Source organism: Ictalurus punctatus, chromosome 19, assembly GCF_001660625.3.
Source record: "Ictalurus punctatus breed USDA103 chromosome 19, Coco_2.0, whole genome shotgun sequence".
In the NCBI taxonomy this organism is placed as follows: domain Eukaryota; kingdom Metazoa; phylum Chordata; class Actinopteri; order Siluriformes; family Ictaluridae; genus Ictalurus; species Ictalurus punctatus.
The window spans coordinates 24,263,965-24,273,490 of record NC_030434.2 but is presented as its reverse complement, the minus strand read 5'-3'; the positions used below and the strand labels follow the sequence as shown (position 1 = coordinate 24,273,490).

Here is a 9,526-nt window from a genome sequence, read left to right as displayed (position 1 = left end):
TGATTGATTGATATTGATTGGTTGATTAATTGATTGATATTGATTGATTGATATTGAGTGATTGATTGATTGATTGATATTGAGTGATTGATTGATATTGAGTGATTGATTGATATTGATTGGTTGATTGACTGACTGACAGATTGACTGCTTTACAGACTGATTCATTTACTTCCAATTTAATTACTAACCAACTGACATTGATTAGCTGATTGGTCACTTGATTGACCGATTGATTGATCGAGTGACTGATTGATTGGCTGAAGTAATTTATCGAAACTGTATCGTCTGACAAACACCGATCATTATAATTGACGGCTTTCTTCCTAATTTCACTGATCAACTGATATTAAGAAATTGATTAATTTACTGACTGGTTTGTCGATTAACTTCTGAACCAATTAATTGCTTGCTCGATTGACTGACTGATTGATTGCTTTTCATTTATTTACCCGACGGCCATCTTGGTGCAATCAAAAGTTATACAGAATACGCTTTTGAGTAACAAGTATAAAACTGTTATTTATTTATTTATTTATTTATTTAGATAAGATAATTGATGTTAATGTCTCCAGTGGGGATGTTTTTTTCTTGGGCTTTCCAAACATCTGTTTGTTGTTCTGCACACAAACACACACTCAGAACATCACACACAGTCAGGTTCACAGTCAGCCCCTCCTCCTGCTACTGGCAGGATCCCTAAGCTAACATTAAGCAGCTTGACTGATTGATTGATTGATTGATTGATTGATCGACTGATTGACTGACTCACTGATTCACTGACTGACTGACACTCCATGACTCCCTGATGTCTTTAAGAGCTGCCTGTTGGTTCACAGCGTTGAAAAGCCCATTCAGTGCATTGTGTGTCCTGTGCATTTGAATGGCCGGACTTTTTCTACAAGTCACTAATGAAAAAGTTTAGCCTCGCTGAGTGACACAGGCTGACTCCTCGTCTTATCAAGAGGCCCCCGAGTCGACGCGAGAGAGAGGAAGAGTTCAAGTCAGGCTCATCTAATCGACTTCACAATCCATGTTTCCTCCTCTCCAGAACAATGGAGGTCACCGAAGGGACCCTGGATCTGTCAGTAACGCCTCGCGGATTGAGTGTGAAAGGCAGTCTGGCGTGGTGAAGAGGTGACTTAAGGCAATTATGTCTTTCTCCTTGACTGAGTGCTAGTGCAAAAAAGTGCCAGCAAAGTGTGCGAAGTAAGACATAAAATACACGTCGATCGTGCAGGCGATTCTGAGTGACCCACTGGAACCATTTCATACAAAGACCGGTTTAGTTTTAAAAAGAGGAGGTTATAGCATCGTTTTTTTATTTTCTTCTTATTATTATTTTTTTTTAAATCTGAGACTTGGACTGAATACAGAAGCAAGAGATCATCTTGTAGAAGCTCAGTTTACGGAGGTTTTGATTTTTTATTTCGTCCGGAGGCCGTGCGGTAAGCACCGAGATCAAAAAAAGGAGCAAAGGAAAAAAAGGAAAGGAAAAAAAGGAAAGGAAAGAAAAGGTACAATTTGGACGGGATACGTTTTGTGCTGAAGTCCTTCTACCTGCGTTTACACAAAATAAGAGAGCGCAAAATTGATTTAAAGCATGTCTGCATTTATTTAAAATACTGCCGGGGGGATCAAATGTGACGCATATATATTTCTGAGAGAAAAATTTGTTATGTAATTTTTGTGCATCGTATAAAATCATCGTTTTTTTTTTTTAAATATATAAAAGGTGCCAATAATTATGGACGTCCCTACAGTATATATTACCTGGGGTTGTATCTATAGGTCACGTTCTAATAGATAACATATAGTTTAATTGGCCTGTGATTGAACTGGATGATCAAAAAGTTACAGCGGTGCAAAAGTTTACACCCCCCCCCCCCCCCCCCCCCCCCCCCTCCCCATTCTAATGTAAAACTAATCATTTTCAAATAAGGCTCAATGGCAAGAGAGTCCCACACACACACACACACACACACACACACATATATATATATATATATATATATGGTGAAGTGTGTGATGAAAGAGCCATTTTGTTCGTCCTGTCCACGCAGCTGTCTTAACGGTCATCCTCACACACACTCACACACTCACACAGAGGATCCAGTCTGCAGGGCGAGAGAGTAAGGAAAAGAAGGAAAAGCGAGTGAGAGTTATGAATGCCGCTCCTGTTTCTCTTGCGCACGAATAAACAGGAAATGCAGCTGCGCTCGACGCCCGTTCCCTTTCGTCCCAAAATACACCGCATTCCTCCAGTGGCTCAGGTCCCTACATCACTCTCACTCTTACAGACCACAGGCAGAGAGAGAGCGAGAGAGAGAGAAAAAAAAAAAACATCAAGAAAAAGGAGATTCTTAGAAACATCTCTACCCGTAGACGACCCCGCCCTTCCACCCCGTCCCACGTCTTTGTACTCCGCGCTCGATAGTTAAGATTCTGGACATGCAATCGGGCTATTTTACTGTTATACTAATCCCCCCTTTCTTTAAAGCGCACAAAGCAGAATGGTGGCTTTGTGGCAGGCGACATTCGGGTAAAAAGGGACTCTACAGTACCAAATTGAGGTCAAGCACAGACAATGGCTGCCCTTCAGCATTTATTCATGCACAACCCCACAACTCTATCAAACGTGTCTCTCTCTTTTCTTCTCTCCATCACACGGCGCAACAATGAGAGCGTCCTCCCAAGCGGACCACCGGCTTCTGTGTTACAGTCACACCGCTCTCTCTCTCTCTCTCTCTCTCTCTCTCTCTCTCTCTCTCTCTCTGTGTGTGTGTCTTTTTCTCGAGGACTCCCGCTGACAAGCCCCCTGAAGGCGCTGCTAAAGAGCGCTAGATCAAACCACGTTTACTGCTTCGGATCGTGAAACCCAATCAGCTGCAAAGTACAAACAGAGCAGCGTAAATTTTGTCGTCTTCTTTTTCTTCTTTCTTCTCGTTTGCTTACTGACGCAAACATACCGTCAGGAATCGCTCCTCTCGGCGCACGTCTCGCTTACCTAATTTCACGAGGGCTAATTGAATCGACTGCGTCTTACGGTACAGGTGTTCATCCAAAACAGCACGTGAGAGAAGGAAGCCCTTACTTAGTGGAAGGAAAACGAATGTGTTTTGTTCGTGTTCATCATCATCATCATCATCATCATCATCATCATCATCATCATCATCATCATCATCATCATCATCATCATCGGTCCTGAAGATCTCGCCATCTGCTTTCGAGCCTTTTTACTTTTGTATCTGGTGTTTTGAACGAATCTGCTCAACAACCCTGAATGTTTACGTTTCAAAGGCGTAATACCGTTCCATCAGTATCGTGATCAACTATCGTTGTAATATCTTACACGTCTTCACCGGTGTGAAATACCCGCTGTTTATGTTTTTATAAACGAAATGTAGATTTTTTTGAAAATGTAAAAAAACGAAAAATTATTTTTGTAGATAATGACATAATAACAATACGGGCTAATTGTTGGCGAACCGGCATATAGCGCGATACATCATGTATAGTAAAAATATCTTTGAGGATCGTGATATGATATTTTTGGCGCATCGCCCAGCCCCTACAACACGCAGTACGTTTACACGGACGACGATGATCCGACATGAACCCGATTAAGACGATACTCTGATTAAGAAACTAGCATGTAAACGGAGATTACCGATGATCTTAATCTGATTAAAGTCACACTCGGAGTAAACACAGATGGAATGAAGACGTGTGGAGTATTCCTGTTTTAGTCGCGTTACAGACGTGTGCACACCTTAATCACACTGTTAACGTCGTGTGAGAGTTTTCACCGCATTGTCCGACAGGACACGTACACACACACGGCAGCGCTCGACCGTCCGACGGCAAACGAGAGAGCACGGCCGCGTCCCAAACCGCGCACTCACCTACTGTATAGTAGGAGAAATACACGTATCTCAGCTACTATATAGACGGTAAGTACGCGGTTTGGGACGCAGCCCACGGCTTCAAGCAGTCGTCTGTTTACACGTACGGCACGACTAATAATTAACCGTACTCGAAGATTTCGTAAAATTAAAAATAAAACACACCCAAAACTGTATACGGTCCCATAACGAAGACCAACTGTATATCGATACGTGAGATTCTGGAGGGACGTCGGACGACGTGACGCGGTGACGTTAATCCGTCTATGTTCTATAACACGTAACACGGGAACATGAAAGGAGTACTCTAAAAGCGACTCATGTAAACACCTTCATCAGAATATCGTCGTATTCAGAATAAGGTCAGTGATCAGATTACCGCTGTCCGTGTGAACGTACTGATGGATGTGCAAATAAGCGCGCTGACATGAGTGCATTTTCGTCATAACGTAGGTGCGAATGCGGGTAAAACCATAGAACGAAAACCGACTTTAAGTGCCGAGTCGCCATCGCGACCAACTTTCCTGGCTGCTTTAGAATACAACTTAGAGAGAATTTTAAAATTTAAAACTTTCAGACCAATATAATGTCTGCCTTTCTGCTGTCCGAATTTATAAAACAAAACAATTTCAAGATTAAATCTGATTGGTCGGAAAACCAATTCGTATTAACATCCTAAAGCAGCAGCTGGTAAATTGATAAAAAGTCTCATCGGTGGTGTAAAAGGAATCGATCACGCCAGGATGTGCCGTTATAGGAAAATGATCAACTTCCGTGTGGTAATTTTTTCATTTTGAAATTAAAAAAATAAAATCTTACTCCGCAGCTTTAAACAAATGCAAATGACATGTAGCAGAGTGCAGAGACCCGCTGTGCGCGGTTAACTGAAATAAATTATACTTTTACATGGTCATTCAGTCACTTTGATGCATCTGCAGCACCTTTAATTCCCAAAATTGAACCAAATTCATTAAAGCACCATGCTACACACACACACACACACTCCACCTCGTTCCCAGCACCCATAAAACCTCTTTTTATGCAAATTAGCCACTGGTTAACCCCAATCAGAAGGGTCCCTGCTCCCACCTCGCAGCATACCCTGATACAGACACAATCCCACCACCTCTGTAATCTCAGGGGTAATTATAGGGCACTGCATTGTTCTGCTCACGAACCCAGGATGACCTCGGAGACGACCTCAGAGGCTCCGGCTAATCACCTGTGCTAAACCGTATTGCGAAAATCTCTATTAGCGTCGAGACACGGTCGACGACCGAGCCGCAGCCTCCCTCGTTCGCCTCCTCCGTTTATTCTTCACATCATATACAGCACATCACGGAGGATCCCGCTTCTTTTTTCCATTTTCCGAGCCATGTTGTGAAATTACATCACATCGGACAATCCGATCCAGAACCGATCCAGCAGTTCAGGCCAGGATTGGATCGATACGGATAATCAGCATCGGATCGGTGCATCCCTAAAGAGTGTTGAATGGAGAGTGTTGAATAGAGTGTTGAATATCATCAGACTTTCACTGCACGGTAATGTGAATATTGTCACATTTGATTTGGTCAGAAGGTGTCGATTAATTTTACTATAACAGCAGCTCGGACAACGTCACGGGTTTCATTCTACCCACTGTACCTTTAATTTACCCATTTATTCTTTCATTCTACCCACTGCACCTTTAATTTACCCATAGTACCTTTAATTCTACCCATTTATTCTTTCATTCTACCCACTGCACCTTTAATTTACCCATAGTACCTTTAATTCTACCCATTTATTCTTTCATTCTACCCACTGTACCTTTAATTTACCCATAGTACCTTTAATTCTACCCATTTATTCTTTCATTCTACCCACTGCACCTTTAATTTACCCATAGTACCTTTAATCCTACCCACTGTACCTTTAATTTACCCATAGTACCTTTAATTCTACCCATTTATTCTTTCATTCTACCCATTTATTCTTTCATTCTACTCATTTATTCTTTCATTCTACCCACTGCACCTTTAATTTACCCATAGTACCTTTAATCCTACCCACTGTACCGTTAATTCTACCCATAGTACCTTTAATTCTACCCATTTATTCTTTCATTCTACCCACTGTACCTTTAATTTACCCATAGTACCTTTAATTCTACCCATTTATTCTTTCATTCTACCCACTGTACCTTTAATTTACCCATAGTACCTTTAATTCTACCCATTTATTCTTTCATTCTACCCACTGCACCTTTAATTTACCCATAGTACCTTTAATCCTACCCACTGTACCTTTAATTTACCCATAGTACCTTTAATTCTACCCATTTATTCTTTCATTCTACCCATTTATTCTTTCATTCTACTCATTTATTCTTTCATTCTACCCACTGCACCTTTAATTTACCCATAGTACCTTTAATCCTACCCACTGTACCGTTAATTCTACCCATAGTACCTTTAATTCTACCCATTTATTCTTTCATTCTACCCACTGTACCTTTAATTTACCCATAGTACCTTTAATTCTACCCATTTATTCTTTCATTCTACCCATTTATTCTTTCATTCTACTCATTTATTCTTTCATTCTACTCATTTATTCTTTCATTCTACCCACTGCACCTTTAATTTACCCATAGTACCTTTAATCCTACCCACTGTACCGTTAATTCTACCCATAGTACCTTTAATTCTACCCATTTATTCTTTCATTCTACCCACTGTACCTTTAATTTACCCATAGTACCTTTAATTCTACCCATTGTACCTTTAATTTACCCATAGTACCTTTAATTCTACCCATTTATTCTTTCATTCTACCCATTTATTCTTTAATTCTACCCATTTATTCTTTCATTCTACCCACTGTACCTTTAATTTACCCATAGTACCTTTAATTCTACCCATTTATTCTTTCATTCTACCCACTGTACCTTTAATTTACCCATAGTACCTTTAATTCTACCCATTTATTCTTTCATTCTACCCACTGTACCTTTAATTTACCCATAGTACCTTTAATTCTACCCATTTATTCTTTCATTCTACCCACTGTACCTTTAATCCTACCCATAGTACCTTTAATTCTACCCATTTATTCTTTCATTCTACCCACTGTACCTTTAATATACCCATAGTACCTTTAATCCTACCCATTGTACCTTTAATTCTACCCATAGTACCTTTAATTCTACCCATTTATTCTTTCATTCTACCTATTGCACCTTTAATTCTACCCATTGTACCTTTAATTTGCCCATTGCACCTTTAATTCTACCGATTTATTCTTTAATTCTACCCAATGAACCTTTAATTTACCAATAGTACCTTGAATCCTACCCACTATACCTTTAATCCTACCCATTGTACCTTTAATTTACCTATTGTACCTTTAATTCTACCCATAGTACCTTTAATTCTACCCATTTATTCTTTCATTCTACCTATTGCACCTTTAATTCTACCCATTGTACCTTTAATTGACCCATTGCACCTTTAATACTACCCATTTATTCTTTCATTCTACCCATTGCACCTTTAATTTACCTATTGTACTTTTAATTCAACCCACTGTACCTTTAATTTACACGTTTATCCTTTCATTCTACCCATTGCACCTTTAATTCTAATCTACCCATTGCACCTTTAATTCTAATCATTGTACCTTTAATTCTACCCATTGCACCTTTAATTCTACCCATTGCACCTTTAATTCTGCCCACTGCACCTTTAATTTACCTGTTGCACCTTTAATCCTACCCACTGCATGTTTCAGCCTATTTCCGTGCAGTGTACTATATGTATAGGACAGCACTGTTTGTTTTTAGCATTAAAATGGACACCAGACAATACACAAATTCCTCTGAGCCTTGAGTGTGCGTCAGGACGGAGGGAAATAAATGTTTCATCTGCGCCGTCCTCAGAGGACAAGTGAGTGTGGAGTGAGGGACAGTGACGCAGCGGCCGTTATCTTTAAGTGAAAGACAATGGACTCGTCCGCTAATGTCCTGTGACAGCGGAACCACAAAAAGAGTTGAGAAATCCTGACCTGGCATCCGAGACGAGAACATCGTGCACACTGGCACCTGCATTTCATCACACTGACTCCCCCCCCCCCTCACGGTCATCTATAATTCACCCCAGTGGCCCGTAGGACGTCTCTCCCCTGGGGGTCGCTAACTGCAGGGATGGGCAGATTAAAATTTTAAAAGCACATGACAAAAAGGAACAGGATAAATAAATAAACTAAAATGCCTCTGGATGCGCAGTCAGCATGTATCCGTACACACACACACACACGCACACACGCACACACACGCACACCTTATCTCTTATTTTTCATTAAGTTAGTAGGTTGTTCTATAAAAAAAAAAAACCCTGACAAGCTACAGAACCTTCATGCAATCTTCTCAAAACGAAAACTTCTTGGAATCTACGTATATCTTGACAGAAAAACATTACACGTAAACTGTAACCATAGCAACACTTGCCTTTAATTGGACTGGTTAGCTAGCTCTATTATTATTATTATGGACTAAGAACAGACTATGGCGGGGACGAGTTGTTTTTTTTTTTTTTTTTTTACAGTTTTCGATGATGCAAATCATCTTATATTCGGACACCATGTTGGATTTTCCCACTTGCCCCTCAAGTTGCAACCTGATTGGTCAATGATTTAAAAAAAAAAAAAAAAAAAGCTCTTGATGTAACAACGCTTTTCTGGGAAGTTTTACGAAGTGCTGCACTGTGATGAAAAAAAAAAAGGTGATGGGGAGCATTTTTGTGTGGACAGGATTGTGTGCGGCATCAGAAGTCATGTGACCGGATATGTGTCATGTGACCGGATATGTGTCATGTGACTGGTCAGGGTGACGTGGTCTGTAGTTTGTGAGGATCTTGAGGAACGGAGTTTATTTTATTGACTGGCGCAGGCTGTGCTGTGATTGGCAGAGGATCCTGGGAGACAGATATGTGATGAGATATGTGATGATAGGTTTGTGCAATGTTATTAGAACGTTACCCACACAACGCTCGATGTTCAAGTAACGCAAAAAAAAACGTTAGGACGGTCGCTCGCTGAACTCTACGCAAGTCAGCACTCACAGTGACTCAAGGGGCCGCGCAAGGGGCGTTGCGTAAGATTTCTGTGCATCCAAAATTTTACAACGCAGCACGTTGTTCCACATGTTTCCAATAGTTTTATTTATAAATATGAACATTGGTGGATTAGCTGTTTACGACTCTGGCATGGAGCCACAACATGCGTAACGTATGTACTGTAGGTAAACAAAAGACTCACATCGACTCCCGTCGAGTTTGTACAGTATCTACCAGCGTTACGTTGCAGGAACGTTGTACCAACGTTTAAAAACAACGTTCACGGAGAACCCGGACACATTCTGTTGGAAATTGAAGGTGCATATGATTGCGTGTGTGTGCGTGTGTGCGTGCGTGCGTGTGTGTGTGTGTGAGCATGTGTGTGCGCACGTTTATGTAACAGAGCGTCTGTTCTCTTGATCATTATTAAGACTTTCGCTTTAGCGTCGAATATTAGATGACAGATGACCTTGACTGGGTAAAGACCTTGTGTCAGGGAATATTGATGACATCAGACAGGGCTAC

At 40.7% G+C, this 9,526-nt stretch overlaps 1 protein-coding gene across 2 annotated transcripts in view; it reads right to left on the bottom strand.

Annotated features, from left to right (window-relative positions):
- The window catches only part of sox5 (SRY-box transcription factor 5), a 278,008-nt gene that overhangs the window by 170,955 nt on the left and 97,527 nt on the right, over positions 1–9,526 (bottom strand). The window lies entirely within an intron of this gene.